Source organism: Mobula hypostoma, chromosome 18 (genome assembly GCF_963921235.1).
Source record: "Mobula hypostoma chromosome 18, sMobHyp1.1, whole genome shotgun sequence".
Lineage (NCBI taxonomy): Eukaryota > Metazoa > Chordata > Chondrichthyes > Myliobatiformes > Myliobatidae > Mobula > Mobula hypostoma.
Window position 1 is genome coordinate 36,120,714 of NC_086114.1, and position 21,847 is coordinate 36,142,560.

General features: G+C 43.1%; 1 long non-coding RNA gene across 1 annotated transcript in view; it reads right to left on the reverse strand.

Moving 5' to 3' along the window:
* LOC134358472 (uncharacterized) overlaps positions 1–21,847 on the reverse strand; it is a 30,733-nt gene that overhangs the window by 4,226 nt on the left and 4,660 nt on the right. The window contains exon 2 of the long non-coding RNA XR_010020878.1: positions 15,401–16,205. This is a non-coding gene — a long non-coding RNA (uncharacterized LOC134358472). The remainder of the gene's footprint in view (positions 1–15,400; positions 16,206–21,847) is intronic.

Sequence of the window (21,847 nt, forward strand, 5' to 3'; positions counted from 1 at the left end):
GTCCTATGTAAAATATCCTTGTACCTCGAATTTCTTGAAGCAAATTCAGAAATGAAAACGGCAGATACCCCATAACAATCTGTTGGAGATAATGGCACCATGTCCCTGAAGAAACTGGATAAGATAACTGAGCCTCTCTATGTGGATGTTTCAGAAGATGTCTTTTTACCTTTAGTAACTGAACAAAAACTGGAATGTTATGTAGAAATGCAAATATTAACAAACATAAACATTCAATCCAACAGATTCCAGCCAGTGTTTGTGCCCAACATGGACCACTTACCACTCATCAATGCAACACGTCCCTTCCTTTATTTTTACCTATTTACCTTCCACTTGACTTGATGTTTGCTATTCAGCTAATATACTCAATTGACCTGATGATATTTTGCAACTCTCTGGGTAAAAAATCTTGAATTTTTTATTAAGTTTCTTGGTGACTCTCTTATTTTCATGGGCTGTGGTTTTGATCTTGCCCAGTAGTTGAGGTACTTTATCTATATCAACCCCTCTACCCCATCAGTCTTTCCTTAATATTAATGGAACTTTAATCAGATCTGAAGAACAGAGTACCAGTTTGATCCACTAAAATTTCATCAGTATGGCAAAATACTTATTTCAGGACTACATAAACAGCTGAACCATTTTCGTCAGTTCTCCAGAACTGTGTAGGGATCCAAGATTGATCTTTAGGACTTAGGGAGAGAAACAAGCATTGAACCCTATAATTGATGTTCACTTTAATTGATGCTATTTCAAAAATATTGCTGCTGATGGAAAGAATTGTTACTGAGCTGCTGAGTTACAGGAAGCTGGTCACAGGGTCAAAGCTACAGGGATGCATCCAGTCAGAGTTGGTAACCGTACTGGAGGAGGTCCCTTCAGGTAGTCTAGTGATATCTTTGTCAACAATTAATTCCAGGATTATTAGATGGGTACCAATATGAGTTATGCTAAAAGTTCCAGAGAGGACAAGTAAAACACAGATTCCAGCTTCTGACCACTTAGAAGGACCAAGTTACTATTGGCTGTGATGAATCCGACACTGAGAGCTCACTTGCAAGAGAGGGGTGGTTTTAACTTGTGACATTAGTGTAAAACTGGGGATATTGGATTGGCTGCTCACTATATACATCCATAATAAGGGCAACAATTAGGGACCATTGCATTAACATCAATGGAAAGTGGGTGTACAAGCTACTGAGGTAACCTTGACCATTTCAGCATATACCTTCAACTATAGTTCTTTATGACACAGGAGGTTGTTATTTGGCCCATCATGTCTATGCCAGCCCACCAAGCAATCTCATTTCACACTATATTTTTTCCTGTAATTTCTTCTCCCCACATTTCTATCAATTCCCACTTCCATGAGAGACAATTGACCATGACCAGCACATCTTTGGGACATGGGAGGAAACCAGAACACCTGGTGTAAACTCTGCACAGAGTGTACCGAAGAGTAGGATTGAAACTGAGGGCTGGAGCCCTTCTAACCTCACCACTGTGCTGCAGGGTTCATCTGAGAACTGATCACTTTGAAGAGAGCAACAGAAGGAATTCAGTATTTATTGAGTTACAGACTGTGGGGTTATACCTCTCCTTTCCCATGAGAGTCAGTACTTTTGATTCAAACACAACATTGTGGCAAAGTCAATATTTATTGTTCATCCTTGATTTCTTTTGAAATGTGGCATACTGAGCTGTTTCAGTTAAAAGTCTACTACTGTGGTCTGGTGTCACATTGGGTAAAACGACAGATTTTCTTCTACAAAGGGAATCAGTAAACTGGATGGGTTTATACAAACATTTGGTAATTTCTTGGCTTTATGCAATTGTATTTAATTTGCCAGCTGTGTGAGCTCATAAATTTGAATACAAGTCCAATGATGTAATCGCTATGCTACCACACCTCGAGGAGCAGGAGAGCAAACTGCCTGTTCTGCTGGGACTGCTGAGGAGAGCTGTGGTCTATCTGCTCCTCCGCAATGCAACTGTATTTTATGCTGCAGGTTTCTCCCTGTTTATTTTTAATTTGCTAATTTTTCTGTGCAATAATGGAAACACTGGGTAGCATTAATTGGAACAAGGCTCTGTGGAGCACAGGACGGTCTCACAGGAGGTTACTGGGTGGACAATATTGTGTCTGGAACTCCTTATGTTCTGTCACTTTAATTATAGGTGACTGTGACACAACATTTCCCAATCACTGCACCAAAGGGGTCAACCATTTCACTCTATCCGACTATAGCTCACTGCTCCTCACTTCAACCCCCTCCAGAATCTGTTTTCCATGGGTGAGAGATGGTGATTGTGGTTTCTATTTGACTGAAGCACCACAGTCAATGCATCTTGTAACATTCACTGCCATTATTAAAGTCAAGTGAATGATTTACACGTTTTACGAATCACTTTGGCTTGACCATCCTTTTCATATAGGAGCTGATTAAATAATTTAGATCCCAGAACTCACATAATGGGCAGCATCTCTGAGCATTATCTCACCTGAGCTGGAACTCTGAAGATTCAAGACCTTTTTGTTGAATCTTCAACATGAAATCTCAGTCGACTGAAAAGTATTTCATTGTTGATGCTATGTTTCAGATGAGATTTGTAAACCTAACCAACACCATTTTTCTTGGGTGTTAGATGAAATCTCATGAGATTACTCAAAGAGGAACAAACTTTCTCCTCTTGTCCTGATCAACATTACTCGCACCCAACATCCCTAACTCCCATTGCCCCCAACATTATAGATGGGATCAGAGAGATTCATAGAATTATACAGCAAGAAAACAAGCCTGTTGCCTGCTGGCCCAACTAATCCATGCTGACCAAGTTGCCTTCCTGAGCTAGTCTCATTTGCCTGTGTTGATCCATATCCCTGTCAATCTTTCCTATCCATGTGCCTGTCCAAATGTGTTTTAAACAGAGTAATTGTACCCACTTCTACCACTTCCTCTGGCAGCTCACTCCCTACACCCACAACCCTCCGTGTGAAAATCTTGACCCTCAGGTCCCCTTTAACCCTTTCCCCACTAGTTTTAGACACCCCTACCCTGGGTAAAAGGCTGGATCATTCACTTTATCTGTTACTTAGTCATTTATCTTGATTCTGTTAATGGGATTTTTGCTATGTATGTCATAGCCCCTTGAAGACAGGGAGTTCATGGAAAATACTTCACTAGTTGCAAAAAGAATTTAGCTGCCTTGATCAGGGAAAGTGCTGAACAAGAGTGAATACTTTCATCTTGTATGTGTTGTTCCTGTATCCCAGCAACAGAGTGTTAGGCCCAGCTTCTGGTGATAACCATTCTACCAGATGAGAGGAGCTGGGACCCAGTGGACGGAAGCAAACCAGTATGAAGTAATGTTAAAGAATCAGACTGTGAGTTCAGCCTAATCTGCAGGATGAAGGTTTATTCACAGACTGCAAATTATCTCAGCAAGGGAGATCTCAAATCAGAAGCTTTACTTAAAATGGCTTTTTTTCCCCATAAGACGTTCTGGTCTTTATGCTGAGAAAAGTGGTTAAAAAGTATTGATGGTCTAATAAAGCAGCTCATGCAGTTGATGCAGAAATGGAATGTTTCATAATGTCAAAATTAAAGCCACACATCGATTCCAGCAGATTGCAGAACGCAGCTGTAATCACAACCCTGCCAATACAACATATTGTAATAGCAGGGAACAGCTGTGAAGTATCTGCCTACTGCTGAAATATCAAGGGGAGTTCAGGGTTAACCTGCTTTAGACAATAAGGGACGATTTGAAACAGAAATTAAGTGTAGTGGATATGTGAGTGGATGAATCTGACGGAATTGTTGAGAATATGGGAGTGTAGATTAGAGCTGGGATCTGTAGAGGGAGTGAACTGTACACCAGAGCTGGGGTTTGTGTGGGAGTGGGATGTACAGGCAGAGAGGGAATCAGGTGTACACCAGAGCTGGGGTCCGTAGTGGGAGTGGGCTGTACACCAGAGCTGGGGTCCGTAGTGGGAGTGGACTGTACACCAGCGTTGGGGTTTGCTGTAGGAGTGGGGTGTTCAGGACAGTATTGGGAACTGTAGTAAGAGTGTACACCAAAACTGGGGCCTCTAGTGCAGTGTTCATCCCAACTAAATCTCAGGAAAAATATGTTCTGTTGTAAGAACAAAATAAATCCTCATGATATGTCACATAAAGAGGTAAAATGAACAAGTGAAGCTGAAAACAAACCACTGGGGGAATTTGGTGGGTCAGGAAGCATCTGTGGAGACAGGAATGGTTGATGTTTTAGGTTGTCACCCTGCATCAAGGACTGTGAGTGTAAAGGGGAGATGGTTGGTATAAAGAGGTGAGAGGGAGGGAGAAGCAGGGTTGCCTGATGAAAACTAAAACCAGGTAAAGAGATGGGCAGCAGGAGCCTGGTGAGCAAGCAGAGGTGGGGGTAGAGACAAAGGCTGGGAGCTGATAAGTGGAGGTAATAAGGGGTTTCAGATTCTGAATCTATATTTAGGGAAGTTAATGACCTATCAGGGCACAGCAACACAGCCAGATCATTGGCATTGTGGCTGGCTCTGAGGCTCAGAAGGGAAGGGTTAAGTCAGGCAGAATGATAGTGGTTGGAGACTCATTAGTTAAGAGGGCAGACAGCAGGTTCTGTGGCCACGAAAGAAAAGCAAGGTTGGCGAGTCGCGTTCCAGGTGCTAGGCTCCAGGAATTTTCAAAACAGTTGCAGAATGTTCTCAGGAGGGAGGGTGAACAGCCAGAGGTTGTAGTGCACATTGACACCAATGACGTGGCTGGATAGGGGCAAGAGGTCCTGCGCAGTGGGTACAGGGAGTTAGGGAAGAGGCTGAAGTGCAGGACCGCCAAGGTAGTGATCTCTGGATCACTCCCAGTTCCACATGCTAGTCAGGGCAGGAATAGGATGATAGTACAGATGAATGAGTGGTGGAGGAAGTGGTGCAGGGGGCAGGGTTTAGATTTCTGGATCATTGGGATTTCTTCTGGGGAAGAAATGACCTGTACAAAAAGGACAGATTACACCTGAACCCGAGGGAGACCAGCATCCTTGTGGGCAGGTTTGCTAGAGCTGTTGGGGAGGGTTTAAACTAAGTTGGCAGGGGGGTGGGAACTGGAGTGATAGGGCTGAGGATAAGGGAGTTGGTATACTGTGTGTAGTTAGACTGTGAGGAAGGACAGGCAAATGATAGGCCAAATTTGCAGTCAGAATGAGTTGAAGTGTAATGGCGGCAAAACTGAAAAGGGCGATGAATGCAGGATTGAAGATGTTATATTTGAATGTATGCAATGTGTGGAATAAGGTAAATGATTTTGTAGTGCAGTTAGAGATTAGCCGGTATGACATGGTAGGCATCACAGAGTCGTGGTTGAAAGAAGATCATAGTTGTGAGTTTAAGATCCACGGATACACCTTGTATCGAAAGAACAGGCAGGTAGGCAGAGGGGGTGGGGTGGCTCTGTTGGTGAAAAATGAAATCAAAACCCTTATAAAAGGGTGACATAAGATCAGAAGATATAGAATCTTGTGTGTATAGTTAAGAAACTGCAAGGGTAAAAAGATCCTGATGGGGGTTATATACAGGCCCCCGAACAGTAGCCAGTGTGTGGGATATAAATTTCAACAGGGCATGTAATAAGGACAATGTTATAATAATCATGGGGGAATTTCAATATGCAGGTAGATTGGGAAAATCAAGGTTGGTGCTGGATCCCAAGAAGGAATTAGTAGAATGCCTACAACGTGGCTTTTTAGTACAGCTTATGGTGAGCCCACGAGGGGAAAGGCAATTCTGGATTGGGTGTAATGAACCAAATTTGCTTAAGGTAAAAGAACCCTTAGGAGTCAGTGATCATAATATGATGGAATTCACCTTACATTTCGAGTGGGAGAGGATAGATAAGATATATCAATATTACTGTGGAGTAAAGAGAATTACAGTGGCATTACAGAGGAGCTGGCCATAGTTGATTGGAAGGGGACACTACCAGGAATAATGGCAGAACAGCAATGGCTGGAATTTCTGGGGGCAATTCAGAAGTCACAGGATAGATTCTGTACATCTCAAAGATGAAGGAATATTCTAAAAGGAAGATGAGACAATTGTGGCTGACAAATGAAGTCAAAGACAGCATAAAGGAAAAGAGGGGGCACTGACGACTGCATTGGTGCTGCTTCCTACACCCATGCTGAGCTTATTGATATCATCAACTTTGTCTCCATCTACTACCCTGCCTTCAAATTTACCTGGTCCAGTTCCAACACTTCCCTCCCTTTTCTCAATCTCTCTGTCTATCTCTGGAAACAGTTTATCCACTGATGCCTTTTACAAACTGATTCTCACAGCTACCTGGACTATACCTCTTCCCACTCTGTCACTTGTAGAACTGCCATCTCATTCTCTCATTTCCTCCATCTCCACCACTTCAGCTCTCAGGATGAGGCTTTTCCTTCCAGAGCTAATGAAAGGGGCTCTTCTTCCTCCACCATCAAAACTGCCCTCATCTCTTCCATTTCATGCACATCTGCCCTCACCCCATTACGGATAGGGTTCCTCTTTTCCTCTTGTCCTTACCTACCACCCCATCAACCTCCACGTCCAGCACATAATTCTCCATAACTTCTGGCACCTCCAATGGGATCCCACCACCAAGCACATATTTTCCACCCCCCCCTCACTTTCCACAGGGATCACTCCCTATGCGACTCCCTTGTCCATTCGTTCCTCCCCACTGATCTCCCTCCTGGCACTTATCCTTGCAAACGGAACAAGTGCTACACCTCCTCCCTCACTACCAATCAGGAACCCAAACAGTCCTTCCCCGGTGAGGCAACATTTCACCTGTGAGTCTGCTAGGGGGGGGGGGGTCATCTACTGTATCCGGTGCTCCCAGTGTGGCCTCCTATCGGTGAGACCTGACATAGATTGGAAAACCATGTCCACAAGAAAAAGTGGGATCCATTTCAATTCTACTTCCCATTCCAACATGTCAGTCCATGGTGTCCTTTGCTGCCATGATGAGGCCACACTATGGTTGGAGGAGCAATACCTTATATTTTGTCTGGGTAGCCTCAACCTCAAACGATTTCTCAAACTTCCGGTAATGCCCCCCCCCCACTTTTTCCCTCTCTCACCTTATTTCCGTACTTGCCCATCACCTCCCTCTGGTGCTCCTCCCCCTTCCATTTCTTCTATGGCCTCCTTTCCTGTCCTATCAGATTCCCCCTTCTCCAGTCCTTTATCTTTCACCAATTGATTTCCCAGCTCTTTACTTCACCCCTCCACCTCTCCCAGTTTAATCTATCACCTTGTACTTCTTCCTTTCCGCCCCACCTCCTTCCACTGACTTCTAATCTCTTTTTCCAGTCCTGATGAAGGGTCTCAGCCCGAAACGTCGACTGTACTTTTTTCTATAGATGCTGCCTGGCCCTCTGAGTTCATCCAGCATTTTGTGCGTTTTACACTGCAATGAACATTTTTGTTTTGAGCCTAATGTTGAACATTCATTTCCCTCTATAGATGCTGTCTGACTTGCTGAGTACCTCCAGCATTTAGAGTGAGGTCCTCCAGCATCTCTTATGTCTCCAAGGAAGGAGTTAAGATGAGGAACAGGATAGATATTAAATACAGAGAATGAAGGGTGCCCTCAATAAGAAAAAATATGAAGCAATTAAGAGGGAAGTTGGAAAAACAGATAAAGGAAAGGAGGAATTATGAAATTAAATCATCAAAGAAGATAAGCAAATTAATAACATATTTTAAGAGCAAATTAATAAAGAAAGGAAAATTGGGACAGGAATAAGGCAACCAAGTGATGAAGAGGGGTTCTCCCCAGTTTAGAGCAAAGTTCTGTCTATGTGAACTGCAAATCAATCCCACCACCTCCCAAACACTTGTCCATATGGATGGGCTGTACATAGTTCAGGTGTTCATAAGCTGGCACACAGGCAATGACAGGACGATGGCAGAAATGTTAACTTATTATTTTGCTGTAGTATTTACTAGTGATATGGAATCAGATAATGAGATGAATATGGAATTAGTGCATTTAAAATGGGAAACTATATTGAGTAAACTGATCAGAAAAGATCATAAACTTTCATCTGGAAAGATTGCATCAATAATGTTAAAATCTAAGAAAAAGATAGTGAAGATATTAGTACACATATTTAATAACTTATTTTAAAAAAGGCAGATAATTAATATACTACCAATATTCTAAAAAAGGGGTTAGAATCTCTCCAGAGAATAATAGACCAATCAGCTTAATATTGCTGGAAAGAATTCTGACAAAAAGAGATGAGAACAGTATTGAAAATAAAATCTATAATAATCAGCACCATAGTGGCTTTGGAATGATAAAGAGTGACTGGAAGAGTAATCTTGCTGCATTGTAAAAATGGAGTAGGTATTGGTATTGAAATATATGTAATTCAGCTAGATTTCCCATAGAACTCTAAAGAATGTAGTTAGAGGCAGAGAGCAAAGTAGATTGCTGGCTAGATACGAGACAGAAACAAGGAGTAATGGGCAGCTAGTAGGCAAGAACCAGAAGCTGGGACCACCATTCCTCACAAATTACACTGATGATCCAGACAAGGAATCAAAAATATTTTTTATGGTTTACAGATTGAGGAAAGAATAATACTAAGGAGGATGGCAACAAATCACAAAAGGATAATAAATGTGCAGAATGGTTCGGCAGAGATACATTGGACCATACTTGGAGTACAATTCTGATCACATTATTAATAAACCTGATTCTGATTCCAAGGTAATGGAGAAGATACAGATCTGTACAAACTCCACTTTCCCCAATTGAAGAAAAATGAAGAATGATAAAGCAAAAATCTTTAAAACAAGAAAGAGGTTTTGATAGAGTGGATACAGAATGTTCCACTTGTTGGTGGTATTATGTATAGTTCAGTAATATTGAAATATATTATATTGTTTGGTTAAGCATTGTTTTGTTGTTTACATAATCATTATGAATTATATGCAAAAATATACAAATTCCATACATCTTGATGCTCCCATGTGATACATACACACCTCGCTTAAAACTAAACACAAAGTTAGGCTCTCATTTTGGACCCTTGCTTGTCTTCCAATTAGTTTGTTTTAAGTTTTGCGATTACAAAACATAATAGGTGGGACTCAACTAGAGCCCATGAATATAAGAATGCCATCAAAAAATCCAATAGGGATTTTGATTAAATGTCTTCACTCTGACAGTGGGAGACTGGGAGTGGTTGAGGTTCACAGTGTAAATCTTCTCTGAGGATAGAATATAGAACATAGATCATAGAACAGTAGAGCACAGTACAGGCCCTTCGGCCCACAATGTTGTGCCGACCCTTAAACCCTGCCTCCCATATAACCCCCACCTTAAATTCCTCCATATACCTGTCCAGTAGTCTCTTAAATTTCACTAGTGTATCTGCCTCCACTACTGACTCAGGCAGTGTATTCCACGCACCAACCACTCTCTGAGTAAAAAACCTTCCTCTAATATCCCCCTTGAACTTCCCACCCCTTACCTTAAAGCCATGTCCTCTTGTATTGAGCAGTGGTGCCCTGGGGAAGAGGCGCTGGCTGTCCACTCTATCTATTCCTCTTAATATCCTGTATACCTCTATCATGTCTCCTCTCATCCTCCTTCTCTCCAGAGAGTAAAGCCCTGGCTCCCTTAATCTCTGATCATAATACATACTCTCTAAACCAGGCAGCATCCTGGTAAATTTCCTCTGTACCCTTTCCAATGCTTCCACATCCTTCCTATAGTGAGGCGACCAGAACTGGACACACTACTCCAAGTGTGGCCTAACCAGAGTTTTATAGAGCTGCATCATTACCCCGCGACTCTTAAACTCTATCCCTCGACTTATGAAAGCTAACATTCCATAAGCTTTCTTAACTACCCTATCTACCTGTGAGGCAACTTACAGGGATCTGTGGACATGTACCCCCAGATCCCTCTGCTCCTCCACACTCCACAAGGATCTTCACCTTGCTGTGGTGAAGAAACATGTGAGTTCTTGTTATCATTAGGATTATGCTATCTAGAGTTTAGCCATAAAACCATAAAATTCAGGCGCAGAATTAGGCCACTTGGCCCATTCAGTCTGCTCTGCCATTTCATCATGGCTGATCCTTTTCCTCTCAGCCCCAGTCTCCTGTCTTCTCCCTGTAACCTTTCATGCCCTGACTAATCAAGAATATATCAACCTCTACCTTAAATATACCCAATCACTTGGCCTTCACAGCCACCTGTGGCAATGGAATCCACAGATTCACCACTCCCGGGCTAAAGAAATTCCTCCTCATCTCCGTCCTATGTGGACATCCCTCTATTCTGAGGCTGAGGCTGCGTCCTCTAGTCCTAGGTTCCCTCAACATAGGAAACATCCTCTCCCCATCCACAGAATCAAGGCCTTTCAACATTTGATAGGTTTCAATGAGATAACCAAGCATCTTTGGTATCATCTTTAATATTATTGGCTAGCTTATCTCTGTATTCCATCTTTTCTGGCCTTCTGACTTTTTAGTTGCCTTCTGTTGGTTTTTAAAAGCTTCCCAATCCTCTAACCCACTTATTTTTGATCTCTTTGGCTTTTAAGTTGGCTTTGACTTCCCTTGTCAGCCACAGCTGTGTCATCCTGCCTTTAGAATACTTTTTCTTCTTTAGAATGTATCTATCTTGTGCCTTCCTAATTGCTCCCAGAAACTCCAGCCATTGCTACTCACCATCATCCCTGCTAGAGTCTCCTACCAATCAACTTTGGACAGCTCTTCTCTCATGCCTCTGTAATTCCCTTTACTCCACTGTAATACTGATCCATTTGTCTTTAGCTTCTCCCTCTCAAATTGCACGGTGAATTCTATCATATTATGATCATTTCTCCCAAGGGCTCTCTAATCAATTCTGGTTCGTTGTGCAACACCTAATACAGAATAACTGATCCATAGTTGGGTCAACTATGAGCTGCTCTAAAAAGCCATCTTGTAGGCATTCTACATGCTCCCCCTTTTGGGATCCAGCACCAAACTAATTTTCCCAATCTACCTGCATATTGAAATTCCCATGACTATTATAACATTGCCCTTTTGACATGCCTTTTCTATCCTTTTTTGTAGTCTTTAGCCTACAATTCCTGGTAAGACCAGGAGCTAAGTGCCATATGGTGGTAAGTTCAAGGGGAAGGCTCCAGACAAAGATCAAACCAACCAAGACCTCAGTGGTCGAGTTGGCAGAAGATGATGACACATAACAACTGTAAGGAAGGTGGAGGAAGGCTGCAGCAGTAAAGAGTCCTCAGTCATCGTACATTCCATGCCACTGGACCCTCGCCCCCAGATCTGTCAAGGACAGTGTGGTTTCTGCCATGTGTCAAAGTCATGCAGAGGCATTCATCATTAAGTGAATTAACTGACAACCCTTTCGGACAACATCATACTCAATTCAAGTGATCACAAGATGCAAGAAGGTTCAAGTAGATCAACTGGTTTATTTCTAAACTGTATACCTTCTGTTATCCTGCATACATCCTCTTGAAGTCCATTGCCATCCTCTGGTATCATCCGTAAATTTGGAAATTGAGCAGTCAATTGTAAGACAATACTTCAAATGATGGTAGCTTAAAGTAAGGTCACCCTTAACACACAAATATAAACACACTACCTAATGCTGACACAATTGTGTTCATGAGGCCAGATCATATTCTAAGCAAAGTAGCTAACTGGAATCAGTGTCCTGGGTTCTTTGTGAAACCTTGTGGGTGAGGAAATACACATGCTCACAGACCCAGGAACAGTTGCAAGAGCGGGGCCATTTACTACAAGGAGGTCTCCAAAACACTGCTCTATCCTACAGAGCAGTCAATTGCAAGACAATACTTCAAATGATGGTAGCTTAAAGTAAGGTCACCCTTAACACACAAATATAAACACACTACCTAATGCTGATTGCAAGCAATCAACACTACAGAGTTCTCACAACACACACAAACTGCTGGAGGAACTCAGCAGGCCAGGCAGCATCTATGGAAAAGAGTACAGTCGATGTTTCAGGCTGAGGCCCTTCAGCAGGACTGGAGAAAAAAAGATGAGTAGAGTTAAAAGAGGGAGGGGAGGGATAAACACAAAGTGAGGTGAAACCAGAGGGGGTAGGTGTCAGGTAAAGAGCTGGGAAGTTGATGAAAAAGATACAGGGCTGGAGAAGGGGGAGTCTGATAGGAGAGGACAGACATCCATGGAAGAAAGATAAAGGCAAATGATACTTAAAGGGTTGACGGTGGATATGCAATGGCAAGCATTTACAGATCGCATGGATGAACTACAACAATTGTTCATCCCAGTTTGGCAAAAGAATAAACCAAGGAAGGTAGTGCACCCATGGCTGACAAGGGAAATTAGGGATAGTATCAATTCCAAAGAAGAAACATACAAATTAGACAGAAAAAGCGGCTCACCTGAGGACTGGGAGAAATTCAGAGTCTAGCAGAGGAGGACAAAGAGCTTAATTAGGAAAGAGAAAAAAGATTATGAGAGAAAACTGGCAGGGAACATAAAAACTGACTGTAAAAGCTTTTATAGATATGTGAAAAGAAAAAGATTGGCTAAGACAAATGTAGGTCCCTTACAGTGAGAAACAGGTGAATTGATCATGGGGAACAAGGACATGGCAGACCAATTGAATAACTACTTTGGTTCTGTCTTCACAAAGGAGGACATAATTAATCTTCTGGAAATAGTAGGGGACCGAGGATCTAGTGAGATGAAGGAACTGAGGGAAATACATGTTAGTAGGGAAGTGGTGTTAAGTAAATTGAAGGGATTAAAGGCAGATAAATCCCCAGGGCCAGATGGTCTGCATCCCAGATTGCTTAAGGAAGTAGCCCAAGAAATAGTGGATGCATTAGTGATAATTTTTCAAAACTCTTTAGATTCTGGATTAGTTCCTGAGGATTGGAGGGTGGCTAATGTAACCCTGCTTTTTAAAAAAGGAGGGAGAGAGAAACCGGGGAATTATAGACCGGTTAGCCTAAGATCGGTGGTAGGGAAAATGCTAGAGTCAGTTATCAAAGATGTGATAACAGCACATTTGGAAAGTGGTAAAATCATCGTACAAAGTCAGCATGGATTTGTGAAAGGAAAATCATGTCTGACGAATCTGATAGAATTTTTTGAGGATGTAACTAGTAGAGTGGATCAGGGAGAACCAGTGGATGTGGTATATTTGGATTTTCAAAAGGCTTTTGACAAGGTCCCACACAGATTAGTGTGCAAACTTAAAGCACACGGTATTGGGGGTATGGTGTTGATGTGGATAGAGAATTGGTTGGCAGACAGAAAGCAAAGAGTGGGAGTAAACGGGACCTATTCAAAATGGCAGTCAGTGACTAGTGGGGTACTGCAAGGCTTAGTGCTGGGACCCCAGTTGTTTACAATATATATTAATGACTTAGATGAGGGGATTAAATGCAGCATCTCCAAGTTTGCGGATGACAGGAAGCTAGGCGGCAGTGTTAGCTGTGAAGAGGATGCTAAGAGGATGGAGGGTGACTTGGATAGGTTAGGTGAGCGGGCAAATTCATGGCAGATGCAATTTGATGTGGATAAATGTGAGGTTATCCACTTTGGTGGCAAAAACAGGAAAACAGATCATTATCTGAATGGTAGCCGATTAGGAAAAGGGGAGGTGCAACGAGACCTGGGTGTCATTGCACACCAGTCATTGAAAGTGGGCATGCAGGTACAGCAGGTGGTGAAAAAGGCGAATGGTATGCTGGCATTCATAGCAAGAGGATTCGAGTACAGGAGCAGGGAGGTACTACTGCAGTTATACAAGGCCTTGGTGAGACCACACCTGGAGTATTGTGCGCAGTTTTGGTCCCCTAATCTGAGGAAAGACATTCTTGCCATAGAGGGAGTACAAAAAAGGTTCACCAGATTAATTCCTGGGATGGCAGGACTTTCATATGATGAAAGACTGGATCGACTAGGCTTATACTCACTGGAATCTAGAAGATTGGGGGGGGGGGGGATCTTACTGAAACGTATAAAATCCTAAAGGGATTGGACAGGCTCGATGCAGGAAGATTGTTCCCGATGTTGGGGAAGTCCAGAATGAGGGGTCACAGTTTAAGGATAAAGCGGAAGTCTTTTAGGACCGAGATGAGGAAAAACTTCTTCACACGGAGAGTGGTGAATCTGTGGAATTCTCTGCCACAGGAAACAGTTGAGGCCAGTTCATTGGCTATATTTAAGAGGGAGTTAGATATGGCCCTTGTGACTAAAGGGATCGGGGGTATGGAGAGAAGGCAGGTACAGGGTTCTGAGTTGGATGATCAGGCATGATCATACTGAATGGTGGTGCAGGCTCGAAGGGCTGATTGGCCTACTCCTGCACCTATTTTCTATGTTTCTATAAAGAAAAAGTGGGAGGAGCACCAAAGGGAGGCAAGGTGAGAAAGGAAATAGGGGATGGGGAATGGCTGGGGGGGGGGGGCATTACTGAAAGTTTGAGAAATCGATGCTCATGTCATCAGGTTGGAGGCTACCCAGACAGAATATAAGTTGTTGTTCCTTCAAACTGAGTGTGGCCTCATCACAACAGTGGAGGAGGCCCTAGATAGACATGCAACACACATCAAAGTTGCTGGTGAACGCAGCAGGCCAGGCAGCATCTCTTGGAAGAGGTACAGTCGACATTTCAAGTTGCTGGAGAACGCAGCAGGCCAGGCAGCATCTCTAGGAAGAGGTACAGTCGACATTTCAAGTTGCTGGAGAACGCAGCAGGCCAGGCAGCATCTCTAGGAAGAGGTACAGTCAACATTTCAAGTTGCTGGTGAACGCAGGAGCAACTTTGATGTGTGTTGCTTGAATTTCCAGCATCTGCAGGAATCCTCGTGTTTCCCTGGATAGACATGTCGGAATGGGAATGGGAAGTGAAATTAAAATGGGTGGCCACTGGGAGATCCTGCTTTTTCTGGTGGTCAGAGCATTGAGGTCCAGCTGAAGTGTCTTGGCCCAAAACGTTGACTGTACAGTATTCTTTTCCGTAGATGCTTCTTGGCCTGCTGAGTTCATCCAGCAGTCTGTGTGTACTGTATTACTTGGATTTCCAGCATCTGCAAATTTTCTCTTGTTTGTGATTGCAGAATTCTCTCTGGCCCAAGAACAATGCTGCATTGTCACTGTTTCCCATCACTTAACCACCTTTACCTGTGAACTCTTTCTCCCCTATGGGATTAAACCAGTTTATGAAAGAGATTAGCACTTTATTAAACACCTTTTTTAAAAATCCTAATATGGCACATAAATTGTACTTTGATCATTTACCCTCAGGAACCTCAACATAAAGCTTTACCAAATTAGTTAAACAAAGTTTACCTTCAACAAATCAAAGGTTTTTTTCTCATCACTCCACATTGTCCAAATGATAGCTGATTATGTTCTTGATTATCATTCTGAAAGGCTGAAATTAAGCTGACTGGGCTGTAAATTGTTTGTCCTTATACCCTTTCTTGAATAAGGGTGATGTTTGCAACTCTTCAGTTGTGTGTCACAACCCCATTAGCTTCAGATGGTTTGAAAATGACGAACAATACCTCTACAATTATCAGCCCATCTTGTGTGCTGATAGGAGATGTGCTGATAATTGTACATTCACTATTAGGACATGGATACTGTTACATAACCACCAACCATGTCTACTGCTCCATCCACTACAAGCATTTTGAAAAGGTAGATAATCAAGCTGTGTTCATTCAACAGTTAACATCTTAGTCCACGTGTACTTTTGAACTCTTTCAAGCATACATGAGGATCTGGTACGGTGCTGACCTGAGGAAAGAGATGAGCTCTTAACTAGCTGCTCTGAGTCAGTGGACTAGTTAACCCAAATGACTAAGCCAATGCGTAACAGATTTTACCACTAGGTGTGTAAAGGGCTGTGTATCAAAGAAGTGTTCACCAACAGGAAACCATGAGAGATCCATTCCCAAATGAAGTCCAGGTCTGAGGCATTCAGCACAGTTGACCATGATCTGTACGAGCAATTGAAGTACAGAGGTATTGAGGTGCACAGCGTTCAGAGGTGCCAAGATAATCCTCCCAGCTGTCAGTTCAAGAGTTCAAATTTATTATCAAAGTATGTTACCACATACTACCTTGAGATTCACTTTCTTGCAGGCATCTACGGGAAAAAAGAAATACAACAGAATTTACAAAAAATACATAAAATAAGATAAAAGCTGACAATTAGAATTTATTTTTATTTTTTACATGCATCTCACAACATGAGGGAGAAAATATCTTTATGTTATGTCTCCGTTACAATGTACAAGCAATAAGGAAAGGAAATGTGGGAGGATGTTGCCCAAACATAATTGTTTTGTAGATATGTATGTACAGTCAGATACAATGTAACCAATGTGCAAAAGAAGACAAACTGTGCAAATAAAAAAATTATACTGAGGAAGAGATGTAGAGTCCTTGAAAGTGAGTCTGTAGTTTGTAGAATGAGTTCATAGTGGTGACTGAAGTTATCCACACAGGTTTGCGAGCCTGGTGGTTGTAGGGTTATAACTGTTCCTGACCTGGAACTGTGCATCTAAGGCTTCTGTACTATCTTCCTAATGGTAGTAGCAAGAAGAGGGATTTGGCTGGATGGTTGTGGGGAGGTCTTTGATGATAGATGCTGCTTTTCTGTGGTGATGAATCAGCATATAGGAGGGAGATTGAAAATCTAGCTGAGTGGTGCCACAACAAGAAGCTCTCACTCAATGTCAGCAAGAATAAGAAGCTGATTATTGACTTCAGGAGGAGGAAACCGGAGGTCCATGAGCCAGTCCTATATATCCAATAGTGCAAGTTGCATAAAAGCTCACATGCTATCATAGGCTGCAAAATAAAGACGGGTAGCATCACACCCATCCTTGATGAGGTCAATCTATTCTATGCATGCTTCCAACAGAAGGTCAGTGAAATAAGAACAAATGAAATGAATACAGCAGAATAGAGAGATTTGGGAATACAGATCCATAATTCCTGGTATGCAAAACACCAATGCCCTGGAATGGAAAATCCTAGGCGCAGTCCATCATGAGTAAAGCCCTCCCCATCACTAAGTGCACTTACACAGAGCTCTGTTGCAGGAAAGCAGCATCCATTATCAAGGACCCCACCACCCAGGCCATGCTCTCTTCTTGTGGCTGACATCAGGAAGAAGGTGCAGGAGCCTCAGCACCCACACCACCAGGTTCCTGAACAGTTATTACCCCTCATCCATCAGACTCTTAAAGCAGTGTAGATAACTTCATTTGCCCCATCACTGAACTGTTCCCACCACCTATGGACTCACTTGCAAAGATTCCATTTTATTTTCTCAATACGTATTTATTCCCAAAAGAGAGACATAATTAGGAATAGTCAGCATGGCTTTGTTAAAGGCAGGTCGTGCCTTACGAGCCTGAATGAATTTTTTGAGGATGTGACTAAACACATTGATGAAGGTAGAGCAGTAGATGTAGTGTATATGGATTTCAGCAAGGCATTTAACAAGGTACCCTGTGCAAGGCTTATTGAGAAAGTAAGGAGACATGGGATCCAAGGGGACATTGCTTTGTGCATCCAGAACTGGCTTGCCCACAGAAGGCAAAGAGTGGTTGTAGATGGGTCATATTCTGCATGGAGGTCGGTGACCAGTGGTGTGCCTCAGGGATCTGTTCTGGGACCCCTACTCTTTGTGATTTTTATAAATGATCTGGATGAGGAAGTGGAGGGACGGATTAGTAAATTTGCTGATGACACAAAGGTTGGGTGTATTGTGGATAGTGTGGAGGGCTGTCAGAGGTTACAGTGGGACATTAATAGGATGCAAAACTGGGCTGAGAAGTGGCAGATGGAGTTCAACCCAGATAAACGTGAGGTGGTTCATTTTGGTAGGTCAAATATGATGACAGAATATAGTATTAATGGTATGACTCTTGACAGTATGGAGGATCAGAGGGATCTTGGGGTCTGAGTCCATAGGACACTCAAAGCTGCAGTGCAGGTTCACTCTGTGGTTAAGAAGGCATACGATGTATTGGCCTTCATCAATCATGGGATTGAGTTTAGGAGCCCAGAGGTAATGTTGCAGCTACATAGGACCCTGGTCAGACCCCACTTGGAGTACTGTGCTCAGTTCTAGTCACCTCACTATAGGAAGGATGTGGAAACCATAGAAAGGGTGCAGAGGAGATTTACAAGGATGTTGCCTGGATTGGGGAGCATGCTGTATGAGAATAAGTTGAGTGAACTCAACCTTTTTTCCTTGGAGCGATGGAGGATGAGAGGTGACCTGATAGAGGTGTAAAAGATGATGAGAGGCAATGATCGTGTGGATAGTCAGAGGCTTTTTCCCAGGGCTGAAATGGCTAATATGAGAGGACATAGTTTTAAGGTGCTTGGCAGAAGGTACAGAGGAGATGTCAGGGGTAAGTTTTTTTACGCAGAGTGGTGAGTGCATGGAATGGGCTGTCGGTGGTGGTGGTGGAGGTGGAAACGATAGGGCCTTTTAAGAGACTCCTGGATGGATACATAGAGCTCAGAAAAATAGAGGGCCATGGGTAAGCCTAGGTAATTTCTGAGGTAAGGACATGTTCGGCACAGCTTTGTGGGCAGAAGGGCCTGTATTGTGCTGTAGGTTTTCTATGTTTCTATTGCTTATTTATTTATTATTTTTCATTTTTTGTATTTGCACAGTTTTTTATCTCTTGTGCATTGGCTGTTTGTCTGTCCTGTTTGGTGCTCTTTCATTATGTTTCTTGGATTTACTGTGAATGCCCGCAAAGAAAGAATCTCAGGGTTGTATATGGTGACATATATGTACTTTGGTAAATGAATTTACTTTGAACTTTGGAAGAGTACAGTGAAAATTGACAAGGATGTTGCCAGGACGTGAGAAATTATAGGAAAAGTTAGTAGGTTAGGACATTTTCCTTGAGAGAAATAGACTGAGGGGAGATTTCATAGAAGTATACAAAATTATGACAATACAGATAAGGTCAATGCAAGCAGGCTTTTTCCACTGAGGTTGGGTGAAACTAGGACTAGAGGTCATAGGTTAAGGGTGAAAGGTGAAATGTTTAAGGACAGCCTGATGGAGAACTTCGTCACTCAGACGGTGGTGAGTGTGGAATGAGCTGCCAATGGAAGTGGTGGATGTGGGGGCAATTGCAACAGTTTGAATCAGTGCATGAATGGGAGAGGTATAGAGGGCTATGGTCCAGATGGGAAGAGGCAGAATAACAATTTGGCATGGAGTAGATGGGCTGAAGAGCCTGTTTCTGTGCTATGGGGGGGGGTGCTCTTTGACTCACCTGCCCTAACCTACAATCACAGTCACAAATGTCAGTCAGCCTCCCTGGCAGCCAACCTGAATCAAGTCCCTAGCCGCATCTTCAGATCCTGTGTAGACCAGCTGACAGAAGTATATGTAGACATTTTTAACCTCACCTTACTCCAATCTGAGGTTCCCATCTGTTTTGAGAAGACCACTATCACCCCAGTGCCAGAGAAAAACAAGGTAATGTGCCTTAATACCATCATCCCCTCAAAACTAATCAGTAAAATCCAAGTCCTAGGCAATCCTTGTGCAATTGGGTCCTGGATTTCCTCACTTGCAGACCACAGGCAAAACAGCAAAAATATCTCCTCGACAACCTTCACCAGCACAGGGCTGTGTGCTTACCCTCCTACTCTACTCGCTTTACACCTATGGCTGTGTGGCTAAGTACAGCTCCAACACCATATTCAAGTTTGCTGATGACACCACTGTGGTGGGCTGTATCAAAGGTGGTGATGAATCAGCATGCAGGAAGGAGATTGAAAATTTGTCTGAGTGGTGTCATTACAACAACCTCTCATTCAATGTCCGCAAGACCAAGGAACTGATTGTAGACTTCAGGAGAGGGAAACCAGAGGCTCTGAAGCCAGTTCTCATCAGAGGATCAGAGGTGGAGAGGGTCTTGATTTGTCAGGGCTTCAAAGGTCATGGACAGCAGGCAGGAGAGTGGGATTGAGATGAAAAACAAATCAGCCCGATTGAATGGCACAGCAGTCTCAATGGGCTGAATAGTCTAATTCACGGGTCCCCAACCTTTTTTGCTCCGCGGACCGGTTTAATATCAACAATATTCTTGCGGACCGGCCGACGGGGGGGGGGGGGGTTGTTAATCACGACCGGCGTATAGGTGATAAGTCAACTATAAGTCACTTATCAGTGGCTAATACACTCAATTTTGTTTCTAAAAGGGTTTATCTAACAAATTTAATATTAAACACACAGTGCATATTTTCCTCGCATGAATATAGTGATGTCAATTATAAGTCATAAGGGGGTTCCTTATGTCCAGTCTATTCCGCAATTTAGTTTTCGTTGCATTCATTGCAGAAAACTCCGCTTCGCAGAGATATGATGTTGGAAATGGAAGCAAGGTCTTCAGTGCTTTCGTGGCTATCTCAGGATATTCAGCCTTGACTTTGATCCAGAATGCCGGCAGAGATGTTATGTCAAATATACTTTGCAGCCCACCGTCATTTGCAAGCTCGAGGAGTTGATCTTCTTCCCGCGCTGACATGGACGATTCACCGGGGACATTCACAAATGGGTCACGGACCCATTCCTTTGCACGTCTTGGGTCATTTGCGGTTGGGAAGTAACACTCAAATTCTGTCGACAGCGAAGATAGGTGTTCGCGCACCAGCTGTGAGCCTCAGTCTCTCCCAAATTCCCAGCTAATGTTGGGAACATGTCAAATATGCCCCTGTCCCCACAGTTCCAGTTTGGTTGTGAAGGCAGACACATTCTCCCCTTAAGTGACAAATTGAGTTCATTGAGCAGGTTGAAGATGTCACTCAGATAAGCGAGTTTTGGTATCCACTCCTCGTCACTGAAGTGTGCTGCCAGTGGTGACTTTTTTCCTGAAAGAAATCTCTGTAGCTGCTCTCTTAACTCAAAAACCCTGGCCAGGGCTCTCCCCCTTGATAGCCACCTGACTTCAGTGCGTAAGAGAAGGTGTTCGTGCTCTGCATCCATTTCCTCACAAAGCTGCTCAAACAGATGTGAGTTAAGGGCTTTTGCTTTGATGTGATTGATAACTTCAACAACATCACTCAACACACTGTTAAGATCAGGTGACATTTTTCGGCTAGCCTGCATTTCCTTGTGTGTGACACAGTGTGCAGACTGGCAATCAGGAGCAACCTCTTTGACTCGGGTAATGAAACCAGACTCGTTAAACCGTTCCAACAGCTGTGCTTCGATGTCCTCCGCTATGTCATCGATTCTCCTTGAAACTGTGGTAGCTGAAAGAGAAACCTGTGCCATCTTGCTAGCTGCAGCTTCTTCCAACAGTTTGCGGCACATGTCCTTGGCAGCAGGCAGAATCAGTTCTTCCCCAACAGTGAAAGGCTTCTTAGCCTTAGCAATACGGCTAGCCACTAAGTATGATGCTCTCAGAGCAGCAGCATTTGTGGAGGTGGTCGCTCTCAGCACTTGCTTCTGTCCCACTTGCTCACGTTTTTTCTGCTCAAAAAACTCGATGGGTTTGTCTTTAAGTACAGGGTGCTTGGACTCAAGGTTCCAAAGCAGTTTTGAGGGCTTCATTGCCTCATTAGACAGCTTGTCTCCACATATCACACACAGGGGGCTTGGACTGTGCGAGTCACCGGTCGCAATAAGGCCATATTTTATGTATGACTCATCGTATTTTCTGTTGAAGGAAGCTTTTTTTTGCAGTCTCGGCCTCAGCTGTATGTGCATTATCATCATTGTTAGGCCTTTTATGTCCC